The sequence below is a fragment of the Pan troglodytes genome, chromosome 4 (genome assembly GCF_028858775.2).
Source record: "Pan troglodytes isolate AG18354 chromosome 4, NHGRI_mPanTro3-v2.0_pri, whole genome shotgun sequence".
NCBI lineage: Eukaryota > Metazoa > Chordata > Mammalia > Primates > Hominidae > Pan > Pan troglodytes.
In genome coordinates this window covers 16,210,812-16,230,007 of record NC_072402.2, presented here as the reverse complement: position 1 = coordinate 16,230,007, position 19,196 = coordinate 16,210,812, and the positions used below count along the sequence as shown (strand labels likewise).

Genomic DNA, 19,196 nt, shown 5'->3' with positions numbered 1-19,196 from the left:
ACCATAGACTGGGGAGCTTAAACAACAAACATTTATTTCTTGTAGTACTGGAGGTTGGAAGTTAAAGATCAGGGTGCCAGTAGGGTTAGGTTCTTAGTGAGAGCTCTCCTCCTGGTTTACAGAGGCCCATCTTCTTGCTGTATCCTCACATGGCAGAGAGAGGGGAGCTCTGGTCTCCTCATAAGGACACTGATTCCATCATGGGGGCTACACTCGCATGAACTTTTTTAATGCTAATTACCTCCCAAAGACCCCACCTCCTATTATTATCCTCTTGGGGGTTAGAGCTTAAACACATGAATTGGGGGGACACAAACATTCAGTCTAGTGGAACCAATAAAATGCCCAGAAGTAACACTGCATGACCTCCCAGGCTGTCATAAAAGCCAATGCTGCTTCCCTGGAATAAGCAACTCTTGAAAGCTTCTCCTGCCATGTAAGCAGCTTGGCTGCCCTGAGACAGTAATTCTGTGAGGAAGCCCAAGTAGCCCATGCAGAAAGACCACACAGAGAGGCCTGACACCCTAGGAAGAGAGAGACAGGGAGGACAAAAGAGAGGGAAAGCTGGTCCTGTCCAGTTCTGGCATTCTCAGCTCCAGCCACTGACTGGCCCCAGATCCACTCCACCAAGACCTTCCCACATTCTTGACCCACAAGAACTGAAAGAGATCATAAAACAATGGCTGTTGCTTAAGTCACTAACTTTTAAGGTTGTCTGGAATGTGGCAAAAGTAACTAGAACATGCTGCCACACAATGATAAACAGACCATAATCATCTTATTTGGAAAGATGATTTCTTGCACTTTTGTAAAGCAATATTGTTTAGTTGAGGGAAGCATCTGTGTTTCGTAACTTTCATTATTTCATCTCAGACATACTGATTTTCTGGATAAGGAATTATGGACTATATTCTAAAGCCACATACTCATGGACAAATTATGGCCTGTGGGAGAAGCAGCATCTGGCGTCCCAGGTCCCTCTAGGATGCCAATTATTCACAGAGCCCAACGGTAATACATTCAGATTCCCCTCCAGAAATCCACTTCCCACACTGTCTATGGCCAAAAACTGCCTGCGGGAGTAAGTCTTAAATGTGGTTACACATAGGCAATAAGGTAGAAAACCTCTTCCTACGTGTTTCCATGAAGGTAAGAAACAGCACTGCTTTCCTCCCTTACCTTCTCAACCTCCCACCTGTGTTTAGGAACCTGTAAGTCTAAAGGCACTGAGACCAAGAGATCTGGAAAGATGAAAGTTAAAGAACGTGACACTGTTAAATCTCACCCAAATAGCACATTAATGTCCACTAAAAAGCAATGCATGTTGGCAAAGGCTGTATATCTACATGTATCTATTTGATGGCAAACATGCAGGCTCACTTGGAATCCATGAAAGACTAAAACAGTCCAATAATTTATTTTTCATCAAGATGTTCCATGTCATGGGTGACAAAACCACATATAAACACTTATCCAATCCAAAGATATTCCATCTCGAGTTAATTTAGCCACCAAACTTTTTTATTTTGGAGGGCTATGGGATGAGACAGGAGAAGTTTAACATTTTTATTTTGCAGAATGAGTACACCTGTGTTTGCTTCAGAATGGACTGGAATTGTGTCAACTTTCCTTTTAAACACATGGTGATTGGGCTATTTCCTGCTCAAGTTATGAAAGTGTTTTGGATCCCTTGTAGCATCACGGGGGGTCATGAAAATCTCATGAGGGATCCAATACTAAACACACTGGATGATGCAGACACTTAGTGCACTCACGTTCCAGAACCACACCTGAGGCCATATCTATGGGTTAGTGTGTTGAGACTTTCTCTAAGGAAATTCAGAAGTTTCAAAATCCACCAGTTTGATACAAAACCACAAGGCTTACCTGTCAGACTCCCAATGTCTTTTTGCTGTTTGGTGCCATGATATAAGCACCACTGTTTTTCTTTGAGATCATGTCTCTCCCTCTTGGGAGCAACATCCTAATTGTTGCCCAAAGGGGATTTTTTTTCAATACATTGCTATGTCTCATCTCAAGAAATCCATTCGTTATTTCAAAACATGAACTACATACTGTTCTCCACTCATCTCTTTTGTATAAGATTGTTTTTGGCAGAAAGTTGCAGAAATTTCTCTATTCTCCCAAGAATGTCTCTAGGCACTTTCCCAGTATAATAAAGAAGCATTTTATGTTATGGGTGATGGCCAGTTAACATCTATATTTCTCTGGACAAACTGCAGCCTTCCTATCAGCCAAGGGAAACACCTGCATAGCCCTGTGTTCCCGTGTTACATCCATGACCACACATCCCATAAACAAGGACCCAGAATCCAAAGAACAAAGCCCACAGGTGCTGCAGAAGAACAGCTCCATGTCAATCTGCAATATGCAACAATCTTTTCATAACAAACAAGATAACAAGGGTATAATTACGGTAGGAAACATGGACATCAACCCCAATAACCTATGATTATTTTTATAATGTATGGGGTTTGGATGAAACATGACCACAGATTAAAGCAGGAAGGCAGGGTTCCTTGGAGACGGACAGTGGCAGACAAATACAATGGACTACATTTGCAAAATATTTATCCAGACCCTCTGGGTTCATTTTTCTTAACAACTTTAGAACACAAATTTGATCAAAAGGTATCTTTAGACCTCAAGGCCTCCTTAATCTATAGACACACACACACACACACACACACACACACACACACACACACAATGCATTACATAGTAACAGTAATGATTCATTATAGGAATCAGAACAAAAACAACTAGAATATATTTTAATTTACTTAAAAATGATTGTGTCCCCCAGAACATATCCCTTCCAGAAGCTGCAACGAACGATGATGCAATGCAGCTAGCTAAATAGAAAGCGGTCACTCTCTGTCACATAGACACTTTCCATAATTACCTGACTTTTCTGATAAGACAGTGGCACTCACAGGAAGCTCACACTCACATGGGGAAGAAAATAAATGCCCCCCCTGCCCCTGGGGACAATAGAGGCCAATCTCTGAAGAACCCAGATACCATGGTGTAGATAACGCCACGTGGACGTGGATGACATTGTCAGAGGCCACGCTGACCCAGAGGTCTCAGGAAGGGACACAGCTAGTCACCGGACCGTAAAGAGTGAACCACGCCTGTCAGAAGTCATTTCATGGTAGGCAGTTTAAAATGAAGCCAGGCTCCTAGGACGCATTGTTATCCAGGCTGCTTCTCAGAAGATTTCACATAAAATCGCAGGACACTGGAATCTTCATGTTTAATAAAGCCTTTATGGCAAAAGAATTGATACTATTTTCTTTCCATTCAACTCAGCTTTTACTTCAAAAAAAATTTTTAATCTTTGCTATATTCACACCATTGTGTTAGGGAATGCCCAGGATACAAAGATGATCAGAAAATGCCTCCTCTCTTAGAGCAGCTACAAAATAATTGGAAAGACAGACAGATAAATAGATAATCAGAGTAGCAGAAAAATGGTGGATGACTGTTGTAATGAGATGTATAAACACCTGGGAATGATCATTCAAGCTAATGACCCAAACCTCAGGCGGCCAACTACCTCATCTAAACTTTATGGTTTCATCAAGTTATTAAGGACCAAAAAAAAAAAAATCAATCTTTTTAAAGGTATCTTCAATGTCAGTGATCCACACCAGCCGTTAAGTTAAGCAAACCTTTTAATATCCACTGCTTCTTTGCTTGGTGAATTTTGCCATATGCTGAGCAGTAACAACATAAATATTATTCTTACTTTCCAAAGATACAGCTTCTTGCTCATTAATAAACTCTAGCTACTTGAATATTATCATTCTACTACAAAACTTTTTTCAGATTCATAAGGCACCTACCTTCATATTCTGGGAAAGTGCTTCAGGATAAACCCAGCCTAATGCTAAAACAGATACAACATTAAGAATGAGATTCTCAGCCGGGCACAGTGGCTCATGCCCGTAATCCCAGCAGTTTGGGAGGCCAAGGCGGGTGGATCACCTGAGGTCAGGAGTTTGAGATTAGCCAGACCAACATGGAGAAACCCCGCCTCTACTAAAACTACAAAAAATTAGCTGGGCATGGTGGCTCATGCCTGTAATCCCAGATGCTCAGGAGGCTGAGGCAGGAGAATTGCTTGAACCCAGGAGGTGGAGGTTGCAGTGAGCCAAGATCACGCCATTGCACTCCAGCCTGGGCAACAAGAGCAAAACTCCATCTCAAAAAAAGAATGAGATTCTCTGGCAACCATTACTTTTGACATTATTTAATGAATCACTAAACTCACTTACCATTTACAAATATAAATCAAACACAAAAAAACACAGTGCAGACTAAAGCAGGGAATGGAGAATGTATTTTTGAAGGCCAGGAATGTCAATTGCCAATAATTTACCTCTATGTTGATAGGTTCCTTGTTCTTTGTGGAAACTAGTTATTTGCTCCCTAGAACAGTGTACAATGAGACAGGCATATTGTGCTAAAACAAAAAGGAATAAGTAGCTACAGATTACACCATATTTCCCAATAGACATAAACACACACTTAATACATTTCATTCTGCTTATGTTATTGCATGCCAGTTTGAAAATAGTTGAAGTATAAGATGTAAGAAAAAGCTACAGTTGCCAACTGAAATGTTCTGCTAAGCAGTCCAAAAACCAAGCACAAAGAAACAAAAACATGTTTTAAAGTAAAGGAACACTCACTTATTATCACAGACTTATAATATGAAGCCACCAGAATGGGAACATCTAATCTAAAATAAAATGGCCATCCATTTATGCCTCTAACACAACAGAACTCAAAGGGATCTGTCTTTTCTGATCACTAAAAACAGAAAGCTATTATAACCAAAAACAACCAAGAAAACACTCTTGTTTGTGTGATTTTCAATTCCCTGTTGTGCTCATCAAAGAATCAAACTCTAGATTTGTTTCACATTTACAGGAAAAAAACAAAGCAAGCAAACATAAATGATAAAAGTAAATAAATAAGTCCACAAAAAGAGACAAGTTTATATGAAAACACATCTCCATTGGCAGAATAAGTTAAAGACAAACCTGGACTACTCTGTAATTCAGGTTGAAAGAAACAAAATGTGATTTCTTGGAGCTGGCTTTTTCTAATCCAGGGACTCCCAGCTGTAACATTTTAGACTGGATGATTCTTTGTTGTGGATGCTGTCCTGTGTATTTCAGGATGTTTAGCATCATCCCTGACTTCTACTCACTAGATGCCAGATGCCAGCCACACTCCCCCGTTTTTCTCCCGCAACTGTGAAAACAAAAAATGTCTCTGGATAACCAGATGTCCCCTGGGAGGCAAAACTGCACTGGTTGAGAACTAATGCCAAGAATCAAAAATGACTACAAAGATTTCAAGTCAGAATGGCTAAGAGATATGAGCAACTAGTTGAGGACCCATCATGCTTCCAATAGATCGATTTCATTTTTATGTTGTTTTCTTACTTTCCATAATTCCAATTCCTACATCAACAAGCACTAGTATTTCATTTAAAGCAAATGACCTAAGGTTGGTAGCTACCAGAACGCTCCAGCCCAAAGCCCAAGGGTAATACTCAATACAGGCTTACAAGCACCTCACACGGGCAGGCTTACTCTCTCTCTCTCTCCATTACATATTAAATACCAGCATAGAGTGAAATGTTACCTTGAAGCAAACAGAGCTATATTCATGTATAAATGTCCAGTATACCCATGAATAACGAAGCTACTGGCTTATTTCAGTTCTTCACTGTTTATGAATGTTTAAAAATGGTTTATTTTTAGTCTTAATCTAATTTCAATAGTGCAGAAATATTTGCACCTACTATCTGTAAATTTCTACATGAAATAATGAAGTACATATCCAAAGTCTGCTAGGATTTGCATTTATTTCATCCTAAAAAATATCTTTCTCTTACACTGAATATTAGGTTGAACCCGAGTTATTTTATAGAACCTGGTAAATTCTTGCTTAATAAGCATTTCTATTGTTAAAGCATATTTTATCTATCTGCACTTTTACAGTGGAGGCATTAAAGTTTATTTTTAAGTCAAAACTGTTATATGATAAACCATTCTGGAGATGGCAGAGTTTATTCATTCATAAAGTATTTCTGAATTTTAGAAAACATATATTATTACAAATTTTGCACCTGTAAGAGCTGCTGGATATTTGTAATGGTTTTGAATTAATAATAATGACAGGTATAGACAATAGAAAGCTACCAAAGGACTTCTGGGAAAATGAATTCCACTCAGAAGTCTTAAAGAGTTAAGTAAGAAGAACTTAGGGGTTTTGTTCTGGCTCAGCAATATACTGAATGTAAGAACAATGCTCAGTTCTATATATCAGCTTTATGTTTATATGACTCAGAAGTTTCCAGCTATTACCTTTTTTGTTTTCAGTGGGGTTGCTGACGGAAGTGGTACAGATGTTCATTAACACTCATCTACATTTATGATAGTACAAGTCAAGGACCTCGTGATAAACTATTAATTTGTACCGATGACCTCACATTCATGCTCTGCAGAGATCCAAGGCACACTGACATTACTCCTGAGTACTGATTGGCTGAAGCAGAGTATCTGATTAAGTGACCCGAGCATTCCCTAACAACAGAAACTATCTGCTTGACGTTGGCAGAAGTCACTGCTTAACAAGAACATCTTTTTTCCTGAGGAAGACAAAGAAAATTGCAAACTGTGACTTCTACACTGCCTTCCTTTGTAAAACTGAGTGATGCCTCCCATAAAAATCCCTTCTTCGGCCAACATCACCATCATTAAAAAGACTTGTTATAGCTTCCCCCTTCTTTTATTTTACCAAACTAAACCTATCATTTCCTTTTGATTCAAAAGTTCACTAAAAAAGGGAAAAATCTATTTTTTTGAGCTGGTTTGACCATCTTATTGGCAAGATTCTTTGAAACTTTGTGCTGTAATATTCCTTGCCTCCTCCTCTCTCTAGTTCTCTAAACAGGAATGCACATGCTTTTGTAGACACTCTACATTCTCCTGAGACTCAAAGACATGGAAGGCTCAGCATCTCTCAGTGCAACTGAGCCAGCATTTATTGAGCTGCTTACTGGGCCACAGAATTAAAAATAAATAACATTTGTACTGTCTCCCTTTGAAGATTTTAGTCTATTATGGATGACAAACACCTGCAGTAAACAAAAAAGTGAAATCACAGAGAAGTGTCCAGATACTGCAGGACACAATTTTGGGGGAAGGGGAGGTGATTAACCTTGCCTGATGAGTTTGGGATCTGGCAGGGCTTCTCTAAAATCCAGAGTGAGACATATTCCCTGAAAACCTTCCTGATTCTCCTCCCAACAAAGAAAAATTCTACGCTTACAGGGGTAAACCTGGTTCAACATAAATCAAGAGAGGTCTTCCTTTAACTGTGGAAAAGCAGTCACAAAGGGTGAGGTATATACTGGTATCTTGGGGGTGTATGGGGCAGTGGGAGAGTTTATGGTTTACGCTGCTTGGACAGGGGCATGAAGGGAGAAGACAGACTATAGGTTGCAGCCTCCAGGTCCTCTTCCTAATCCTTCTTTAAGCAACCTGCTTTCTGAGTCAATGTTCCACAACAGAAAGCCAGCATGACATGGGCCCATCTCCACCCCATCAAAGCCCAGAACTGGAGCCATGGCTCTAAATTCCCACATGGAGGCACACACAGGCCCTTACGCCTGCTGGTCCACAATCTAGTCACAACCTGCTTTTTCAGAGTCAAAGATGACAGGAGCTGCTGGTGAGTAGCCTCAGCTTGATATTTCAGTGGAGGAGTTAGGTGGGTTGCTGCACATTTGAGGGCAGTACACTTTTCGGCCAGTGGAACACATCTGTAAAGTATGTGACAAGAACCCTGAACAAGATTTTTTTTTTTTTTTTTTTTTTAGCAGAAACCAGATGGATGTTTCTGCTAAAGCTCCTCCATACCTGAGCATGATTTATCCTTGCATGTAACATTTTAAACCACCAAAAGACTTTGCAATTACAAATCATTTCCATTTTCCCTCTCTGACTTTATCCTTATAATTTTCTAGAGCAAGTATCATTATTTCAACTCTGAAAAAAAAAAAAAAAACTAAGCCTCAGGAAGATTAAATGACTATGCCAAATATACTCAGATAGTAAATGTTCATGGCTTTTGGATGGACTCAGGAGCTCTGATACCCAAAGTCAAAAACCTGGTGACTTACAGACATTTTTGGTTAAGCCCAGTGGATGTCTTTTAAAAAATTAAATATTTAAAGGTTAGATATTTCACATATGAATACAGATTAATAGACCTGCTTGAAAAATCGGAACCTGGAAGCTCTGATAATTCTGGGCTAATTCTGTGTGTTAATAACCGGGTAAGAGATGGGGCATGTGCGGGCTAATTTGCCACAGTCTGAACCACCCCACCGCCACCCCAGATGATGCACGCAGTCACTTTATCTGCCCTCCCTGAGGGCACTGGCATCTGCGACGGCACGGCTGAACCCTTCTGCAATGGGAGCAAGCACCATGGAGAAGGCACAAGTCCACCAGTGACTGACAATACCTCACCCAAAAGGCTCCAAGCACTCTTCCCTTATGGCATTGAGGTGGACCCAGGGAAACTCCAGACCCATCCACAGCAACTCTGTCGAAATGTCATCTGCTTAACAATGCCAGGCTACCAACTCATATGAATTTAAACAGTGATTTAAATTCATTAAACAGTGATATTTTCTTGGTCTCTCACCTGGTCAAATCATTTTAGTTTACACATTTGTAAAGAGGAAAAGCCACTGGGTTCAAATCACTTTCTCTAACCCTATTTCCACCTGACTATCTTAAAGCAAACACCTTCATCTTTTGACATCCTACATCTCTTCATTTTCCCAGGACCCTGGAGGGTCAAGGTTTAGAAGTTTTTGGAGATTCCCAACAAAAGCCCCTTTCATTGTTGCTAGTATAATTTTAAAGAAAGGATGACTAACTGAGGCCATTTATCACAGTTTCTATACTGCTAGTGAGGCAGCATTGTTTAGAAAAGAAAAAAAATTAGAGGCCATTGACTTAAGTGGCAGAGTCAAACTCATGGTTAGGTCTTATGATTTCAGAATCCACTTGTAGAACAAGGATGTTTAGCTGCTCAAACATTGACATTTTAAAGTTTCTTTTTTCTTTTTTTTTAAAGACAGAATCTTGCTCTGTTGCCCAGGCTGGAGTGCAATGGCATGATCTCAGCTCACTGAAAACTCTGCCTCCCAGGTTCAAACAATTCTCCTGCCTCAGCCTCCCGAGTAGCTGGGATTACAGGCATGTGCCACCACACCCTGCTAATTTTGTATTTTTAGGAGAGATGGGGTTTCTCCATGTTGGTCAGCCTGGTCTCGAACTCCCGACCTCAGGTGATCTGCCTGCCCTGGCCTCCCAAAGTGCTGGGATTACAGGCATGAGACACAGTTTCAATTCATAAAAATTAAAGCACAGTTATAAACCAGAAGAGGAACCAGCACACACAGTTCAGTCAGCTGAGGGGCAACTGGTCTCCCAAGTCCAGGCTGAGCCGTGTGTGGAGCTGCAGAAAACCACCCTGGAAGGTACTTCTGTTAATGCTGGCACACACACGGGCTGCTACAGGATGAGGTGGCTCAGGTCTGTACCTTGCATAGAGCTGAACAGTCACAGACCCTGGCCACCTCCTTTATCTTAGACTTGCTCGTTGTATATTCAGCAGAAAAACACAATTCTAACAATAAGAAGAAAGAGACAGCAAGACTAATAAAGAAGAAAAGGAAGAAAAGAGAGAAGAATCAAATAGAGGCAATAAAAAGTGATAAAGGGGATATCACCACTGATCCCACAGAAATACAAACTACGATCAGAGAATACTATAAACACCTCTATGCAAATAAACTAGAAAATCTAGAAGAAATGGATAAATTCCTCGACAAATACACCCTCCCAAGACTAAACCAGGAAGAAGCTGAATCTCTGAATAGACCAATAACAGGCTCTGAAATTGAGGGAAGAATTAATAGCTTACCAACCAAAAAAAGTCCAGGACCAGATGGATTCACAGCCGAATTCTACCAGAGGTACAAGGAGGAGCTGGTACCATTCCTTCTGAAACGATTCCAGTCAATAGAAAAAGAGGGAATCCTCCCTAACTCATTTTATGAAGCCAGCACCATCCTGATACCAAAGCCTGGCAGAGACACAACAAAAAAAGAGAATTTTAGACCAATATCCCTGATGAACATTGATGCAAAAATCCTCAATAAAATACTGGCAAACGGAATCCAGCAGCACATCAAAAAACTTATCCACCATGATCAAGTGGGCTTCATCCCTGGGATGCAAGGCTGGTTCAACATATGCAAATCAATAAATGTAGTCCAGCATACAAACAGAACCAACGACAAAAACCATATGATTATCTCAATAGATGCAGAAAAGGCCTTTGACAAAATTCAACAACGCTTCATGCTAAAAACTCTCAATAAATTAGGTATTGATGGGACATATCTAAAATAATAAGAGCTATCTATGACAAACCCACAGCCAATATCATACTGAATGGACAAAAACTGGAAGCATTCCCTTTGAAAACTGGCACAAGACAGGGATGCCCTCTCTCACCACTCCTATTCAACATAGCGTTGGAAGTTCTGGCCAGGGCAATCAGGCAGGAGAAGGAAATAAAGGGTATTCAATTAGGAAAAGAGGAAGTCAAATTGTCCCTGTTTGCAGATGACATGATTGTATATCTAGAAAACCCCATCGTCTCAGCCCAAAATCTCCTTAAGCTGATAGGCAACTTCAGCAAAGTCTCAGGATACAAAATCAATGTGCAAAAATCACAAGCATTTTTATACACCAATAACAGACAAACAGAGAGCCAAATCATGAGTGAACTCCCATTCACAATTGCTTCAAAGAGAATAAAATACCTAGGAATCCAACTTACAAGGGATGTGAGGGACCTCTTCAAGGAGAACTACAAACCACTGCTCAAGGAAATAAAAGAGGATACAAACAAATGGAAGAACATTCCATGCTCATAGGTAGGAAGAATCAATATTGTGAAAATGGCCATACTGCCCAAAGTAATTTATAGATTCAATGCCATCCCCATCAAGCTACCAATGACTTTCTTCACAGAATTGGAAAAAACTACTTTAAAGTTTATATGGAATCAAAAAAGAGCCTGCATTGCCAAGTCAATCCTAAGCCAAAAGAACAAAGCTGGAGGCATCACGCTACCTGACTTCAAACTATACTACAAGGCTACAGTAACAAAAACAGCAGGGTACTGGTACCAAAACAGAGATATAGACCAATGGAACAGAACAGAGCCCTCAGAAATAATGCCACATATCAACAACCATCTGATCTTTGACAAAACTGACAAAAACAAGAAATGGGGAAAGGATTCCCTATTTAATAAATGGTGCTGGGAAAACTGGCTAGCCATATGTAGAAAACTGAAACTGGATCCCTTCCTTACATCTTATACAAAAATTAATTCAAGATGGATTAAAGACTTAAATATTAGACCTGAAACCATAAAAACCCTAGAAGAAAACCTAGGCAATACCATTCAGGACATAGGCATGGGCAAGGACTTCATGTCTAAAACACCAAAAGCAATGGCAACAAAAGCCAAAATTGACAAATGGGATCTAATTAAACTAAAGAGCTTCTGCACAGCAAAAGAAACTACTATCAGAGTGAACAGGCAACCTACAGAATGGGAGAAAATTTTTGCAATCTACTCATCTGACAAAGGGCTAATATCCAGAATCTACAATGAACTCAAACAAATTTACAAGAAAAAAAAACCCCATCAAAAAGTGGGCAAAGGATATGAACAGACACTTCTCAAAAGAAGACATTTATGCAGCCAAAAGACACATGAAAAAATGCTCATCATCACTGGCCAGAGAAATGCAAATCAAAACCACGATGAGATATCATCTCACACCAGTTAGAATGGCGATCATTAAAAAGTCAGGAAACAACAGGTACTGGAGAGGATGTGGAGAAATAGGAACACTTTTACACTGTCGGTGGGACTGTAAACTAGTTCAACCATTATGGAAGTCAGTGTGGCGATTCCTCAGGGATCTAGAACTAGAAATACCATTTGACCCAGCAATCCTATTACTGGGTATATACCCAAAGGATTATAAATCATGCTGCTATAAAGACACATGCACACATATGTTTATTGTGGCACTATTCACAATAGCAAAGACTTGGAACCAACCCAAATGTCCAACAATGATAGACTGGATTAAGAAAATGTGGCACATATACACCATGGAATACTATGCAGCCATAAAAAATGATGAGTATATGTCTTTTGTAGGGACATGGATGAAGCTGGAAACCATCATTCCCAGCAAACTATCACAAGGACAAAAAACCAAACGCTGCATGTTCTCACTCATAGGTGGGAATTGAACAATGAGAACACATGGACACAGGAAGGGGAACATCACACACCAGGGCCTGTTGTGGGGTGGGGGGAGCGGGGAGGGATAGCATTAGGAGATATATCTAATGTTAAATGATGAGTTAATGGGTGCAGCACACCAACATGGCACATGTATAAGTATGTAACTAACCCGCACGTTGTCCACATGTACCCTAAAACTAAAAGTATAATAAAAAAAAAATATATATATATATATAAAAGAAAGAGACAGACTTAAGGGCAAAAGGTTCTCAGTGAAAATTATCTAGATTCCCAAGTAACGGTCACTGAATGCTGATGTGCAAGCAGACACCCACTCTTCCAATTATTAATTCAACTCACACTGTTTCACTGTGAAGAAGAATAAAGGGAGAGAAACACAAAATTTCAAAAATATTTAATATTTTACTTTACAGCCTGGAAGAAAAAACAAATATCTTTTTATATTGCTAAAATTTATGACCTAAGTAGAAATCTAGAAGTACAGCTGTCATTAATTATCTGTAAAATCATAGCATAGGATTGGAAGGGAAGTTAATGAGTACTAAAATAACTCCCTTCATCTTACACATCAGGAAACAGGGGCCAGGAAAATTAGGTGGTTTGCCCAAATATGAATGAAATATGTCTAAAAACGTCTTTTGGTCTATAGGAAAAAAACTCCAGTAAATGATGCTGATGAGCTGCTAGAAGAGTTAAAATTCAGGGTGCTGTTGCCCTCCCGGTGCAACAGGTCCAGAATTGTTATGAGTGTGGTAAGATCATATGAAGCAGATGAGCAGTAGTGGATGCACATCCCTTTGACAAAAATGATTGTTCTCTCAGATTCCCCCATTGAAAGAATCCTGTGTGACTCACTGTCTAACTGGGAGGAATAAATGGCTCTGCAATAAACTTTCACTGACAATCTTTCTACAGGTACAAATGCAACATTTTATTTCAAAAGTGATTTGCAAGTCCCCAACAGGAAGGCAAGTCACCATAAATAGGTCGAGAAAGGCATTAAATACAATGTAGGACCCTGCATTTCACACAACTCAGGTTAAGAAGTCTGTGCCATCTGAATCTTTCAAAGGTTGCAGAAAAGTAATCATTTGCTTTTCCAAATGCTTTTAGTATTTATTCATTTGCGATAAAATATGCTTCTCAAAAAGTTCCTTCTTGTATGAAATGTGTAATTTATGATGTTGGAAATGGAGTTTAGGCCCCAAAATTCATTTTCGCATTAAAAAAGACAAGGTCCTTTTCTCCCAGTGTCTGCTCTGAGTCATGTCCCCTGCAATCACGCCTAGCTCAGTGCACTGCACATGGTAGTTACTCAAGTTGACTGAACTGAATTAAATGCTTTACAGACATCCTTGGGGAAAATTAACCAACTATTGTTTGGTATTCTTAAGTTGGCTTGCCTAAATAAAACAGAAGAAGACAGTGCTTCTCTGCCAACTGAACTTATAATTGAAAGGCAGGTTGTCCAGTTTTACTACTTAAGCTCCAATAAAAAAGGCAGCGGAGCACAGGCCGGGGAAAGCCCACTCAATTTCAGTCCTATGCCCATCCAAATTGTCTTTCAAGACAACAGCAAGCTTGAACCCCACCCTCTTCTCTCTCTAAAACCTAAAAGTGTCTAATCTCTAAAGCATTTTCCTCCATCTTTTATCTATTTTCAATACAGGACATAGAAGAGATGTGAATTTTCCAAGACAGACTCCTGTAAATGTCATTAATCTCCTGCCATGTATATTTTATTCTTCCTATCCTTAAAAAAAAAGGAAAGCTTTTTTTTTTTTACATGTGTGATGATTCACTTTATGTCACATGTTGGGCCATGGAGTGCCCTGAGGTTTGGTCAGACATTATGTGGATGTTCCTGTGAGGATGTTTTTGGATAAGATTCACATTTGAATCAGTAGACTGAGTAAAGTAGATTGTCCTCCCTCATATGGGTCACCCTCATCCAATTAGTTGAAGGCTGGAATAGAAGAAAAAGACTGAGCTTCCTGTTGGTAAAAGAAACTCCTCTTGCTTGACTATCTGAAACTGAGACACCAGTTCTTTCATGCCTTCACACTTGAACTGAAACATTGGCTTTTCCTGGGTCTCAAGCCTGTTGGCCTTTCAACTAAAACTACCAGCTCTCCCGGGTTTCAGGCTTGCTGACTGTAGATACTGGGACTTAGCCTCCATAATTGTGCAATATATATACATATATATATAGAGAGAGCAAGATTTATTGTAAGAAGTTGGCACAATTATTAATTTATATATATAAAGATTATAATTAAGAATATATAGAGGATTATATATATCCTAGTTTTATTATATATTATTTTATATACATATATCTCCTATTGGTTCTGTTTCTCCAGAGAACCTGACTAATACAACATGACCTAGAGGGTCTCTAACAAAGAGCCCATTTTCTCTTTACTCCTTTAACAAATACTTAGAACCCAACCATGAGTTAGTTTGGCTGAATGAGGATGAAGGTTTCCTTTCATTTGAGTATTTCCTTTCCTCACATTTTTACTGTAAAAACATGGTGTTATGTTAGAAACAGTCTAGGTTTCAATGGACATTTTCATCATGGAGACTTGACAAACTTTTTTTAAACACAAGCTAATCATATTTTTATGGCATGGAAAAATTGTATCAGCAAGACAGGAAAATGCAGCCAACTGCCATTCATTTTAGTGGGAATGATCATATGCCTTTTTCTTTCTAAAACAGGAAAATCTACTTTTATTACTATTATTTTAATAGCAGTATATTGAAAACACCTATAAATGTTTGGTTTTACTTACTATTCTAAAACCTTATCTTTATATTAAAAAAAGACACAAATACATTGTAGCATTTTTACTAGCTGAAAGATTTAAAATGTTTTATTTATTTTAAAATAAAAACCACATAACTGTTAGTGGAGCTTTTAATATCAGTGCTGTGCATCATTAGCGCAGGAGCCAAAATAGCAAACCTCATAACATTTTGAATGTATTTCAGGCATATTGTGCACAAAATTGTATATCCATCCACACAACTCTGGCTAAATGGATTTCTGTAGATTTAGTGTCGGAAACCTTCCTGAAAGTCATTTGGCATCCGGGATACTGGACCAGATTCAAACTAAAAGGAGAGAAGAAGAAACTGAAATCACAGAGCAGTTAAATAATAAATAAGATTTTCTTTCTTTACTGAACTGCAGTGCAAGGTTTTGTTGTTTTTTTTTTTCTTTTTTACTCCTTTTTCATTTCCTGCTATTGCTAATATTGGGCGTGTATATCTACTTAAAATATATTTACTCAATAAATCCCATGAACACTGCCATTTAGTTTTACTGTCTTGTCTGAGAAAGTCTAGAATGGGGTTGACTAAACATATTGTATACACATACACACACACACACACACACACACACACAGATATTACATCATAATTGTCCTATTCACTCAACTGATGGCAAAAATTATTTTTAAAAGCTGGAAACAAAATGTAAGAATGACTATACTAAAATGGCAAAAATCATAAAACCTGTTGTTTTGCATTAATATGACACCAATGTAAATTACGAATTTTTTAATAATGGAGGAGAAAGGGAAATAGACAGGAATCTCATAATAGACACTCCAGAGCCCTTTGATAGGAAGAATATTCTATCCTAATTTTTAATAAAGTTAGCTGGTAACTAAATGGTTCAGTATATACCAGAAAGGACTGCAGAAAACACATTCACAAATCATCTGTTATATGTGTGAACCAGGAAGAATGGTTTCCAACGATAAAAGGGCTTCATAAGACATGAATTTATTTTAAATGCTGAGGCTGGACACTGAAAACCTGGTGAGACACTCATACACAAAGTGACTGGATATAAGCACCCATTTTTTTTTTGAAATATTTAGAAAGTAAAGGCACAACTCTGGAGCTTGACATATTTCAACAGTATTTCAGCCCAGAGCTTCATTTTACGAGGCATCAAGCCTTCCCAACCCCAAATAATTCCCTAAGTACCTTAGATGCATTTTCTACAAGCAAGGAGGGATCAATTTTAAGTGCAACATTCTGCTTGCCAAAACATCAGCCCAACAGGAACTTTCAAAGGGGCAAGTTCAAGTGGAGACTTCTGACTCCATAGAGGAAGCTGGAAAGAGCAAGCTCTTCAGGCAAGCATTAGGAGCCAGGAGCAGAGAAGGAAGGAGGGATGACATCCTCTAAAGAGAACTCGGCTTCCTTGAGGATTGTTTCAAACAGGAGAGTGAGAAATACTTGCAATAAACAGCTAGACTCTACCTCCAGTGTTCCTCTACTGTGAAAGACGCTTTAGCAGCCCCAGTGGTTGCAGCCAGCATGAACTCAACAAATGTCAGAAGGCATTTCCTAAGAGAACTTTCGCACAGAAAATAAAGGAAAGTCTGGTCTCTGCTTTCCATGCAAGGTCAAAGTATAAATAGCAGAGCGCAATTAACGTGATGAAGTAGGTATGGAGTGCCAGCCTCTATTCTCGTTTCTACAACAAAGTTCCACTTGCTCAAGCAAGTGTTAGCCCAACTTGGTGCCAAGCACTATACTAAGTACTGAAGATGCAAAGAGGAATAAATCATTATCACTGAAAAACAACTTGCCTTTTTCTAAGAAATTCAAAAATTGGCTCCAACAATGAGATACTTCTGCACCTTTCCAGCAGAAGACATATGGAAGCATTGTTCATTATAGCCCCAGAAGGAAACAACTAAGTGTCTATCAGCAGAAGAAAAGATAAATAAGTTCTGCTATATTTTCCCCAACCATCCTTTCTAATGTTGAAAGCCATCTCTGTATACCAGGCTCCCCTAATCCCTTTTCACTCTTACTTTCCGCATAACAATTCATAATGGCTAATGTATGAATACTGTAATAATTTTGTTTAACATCTGTGTCTCCACCTGGAACTTAAGTCCCATTAAGGCAGGGATTTTCACCTTGTTTTATTTACTGCTGTGTCTGTCCTCAGAACCTAGAACAGTGTCTGGCACATGGAAAGAATGCAATAAATATGTGTGAAAGAAAGAGGGAAGGAGGAGGGGAAAGGGATGAACGGAGAGAGGAAGGGAGGAGCAGAAGAAGGGATGGAGAGAGAAACTGAGGGAGAGAGATATAGGGAGGGAAGCAGACAGACAAGCAAGAAAAGTAATGAAAATGAAAGAACTATAGCTACAGGCTTCAACATGGGCAATTCTCATGAATATAATGCCAACTAAAAAAAGTGAGGTATAAAATAATACATCATGATATTGAGCACCTTTTCATATACCTGTTGGCCATTTTTCTGTTTTCTTTGGACAAATGTTGGTTTCGGTCACTTGCTGATTTTATAAACAGGTTTCTTTTTGCCATTGAGTTACATAAGTTCCTTGTATATTTTGGATATCAATCCTTTATCTGATATAATGTCTGCAAATATTTTCTCCCATTCCATTGGCTGTCTTCTCCTTTTGTTGACTGCTTCCTTTGGTGTGCACAGCTTTTTAGTTTGATGTAACCTCACAGTTTATTCTTCCTTTTATTGCCTGTGCTTTGGGAGTCATATCCATGAAATCATGGCTGGAGCCAATATCAAGGAGATTTTCCCCTATATTTTATTCTAAGAATGTTACATTTTCACATCTTAAGTCTTTAGTCCATTCTGAACTGACGTATGGTGTAAGATAAGGCCCAGATTCATTCTTTTGCAGGTTAATATCCAGTTTTCCCAGTACCATTTATTGAAGAGACTATTCTTATCTGCATTATCTTGGTGGCCTTATCCAAGATTAGTTGACTGGTTAGGCTTGGATTTATTTCTAGGCTCTATTATATTCCATTGGCTTATGTATCTGCTTTTATGCTAGTACCATACTGTTTTGATTATTTTTGCTTTGTAATATAATTTGAAATCAAGAAATGTGATGCCTCCAACTTTATTTTTCTTTCTCAAGGTTGTTTTGGCTACTTGGGATCTTTTGTGATCAGTCAAATGCAAATCAAAACTGCAATGAGATACCATCTCATGCCTGTTAGGATGGCTGTTATCAAAAAGGTATAAGTGTTGGTGAGGGTGAGAAGTAAAGGGAACCTCTGTACAGTCTTGGTGGGAATACAGATTGGTGCAGCCACTGTAAAAAAAATGCATGGTGATTCCTAAAGAAATTAAAAATAGGACTACTACATGACACAGTAGTCCCTGCTGGGTATATATCCAAAGGAAATGAAATCACGTCTTAGTAAAGATATTTGCATTCCTATGTTCATTGCAGCATTATTGACAATAGCCAAGATATGGAAACAACCTAAATATCCATCAATGGATGAATGCATAAAGATGTGGTATGCATTTATACAATGAAATACGATTCAGCCTTAAAAAAGGAGATCCTGACATTTGCAACAACATGTATGAATCCAGAGGACATTATTTAAATGAAATAACCCATACAGAGAAAGACAAATACTGCATGATCTCACTTACATGTGGAATCTTAAAAATAATAATACATAGCAACACAGAGTAGAAACATGGTTAACAAAAGTGGAGGAAGAAGGAATAGACAGAGGTCAAGAGGTACAAAGATGCAGTTATAACAGATGAAGTCTAGAGATCTAACCACAGTATGTGGACTACAGTTAATAATATTGTATTGTATAAAGAAACTGCTAAGAAACTCTTTACTTCAGAACTCCTTAGATCTCTTAACTCT

At 38.8% G+C, this 19,196-nt stretch overlaps 1 protein-coding gene across 2 annotated transcripts in view; it reads right to left on the bottom strand.

The window, feature by feature from the left end:
- The window catches only part of FBXL7 (F-box and leucine rich repeat protein 7), a 432,789-nt gene that overhangs the window by 353,025 nt on the left and 60,568 nt on the right, over positions 1 to 19,196 (bottom strand). The window lies entirely within an intron of this gene.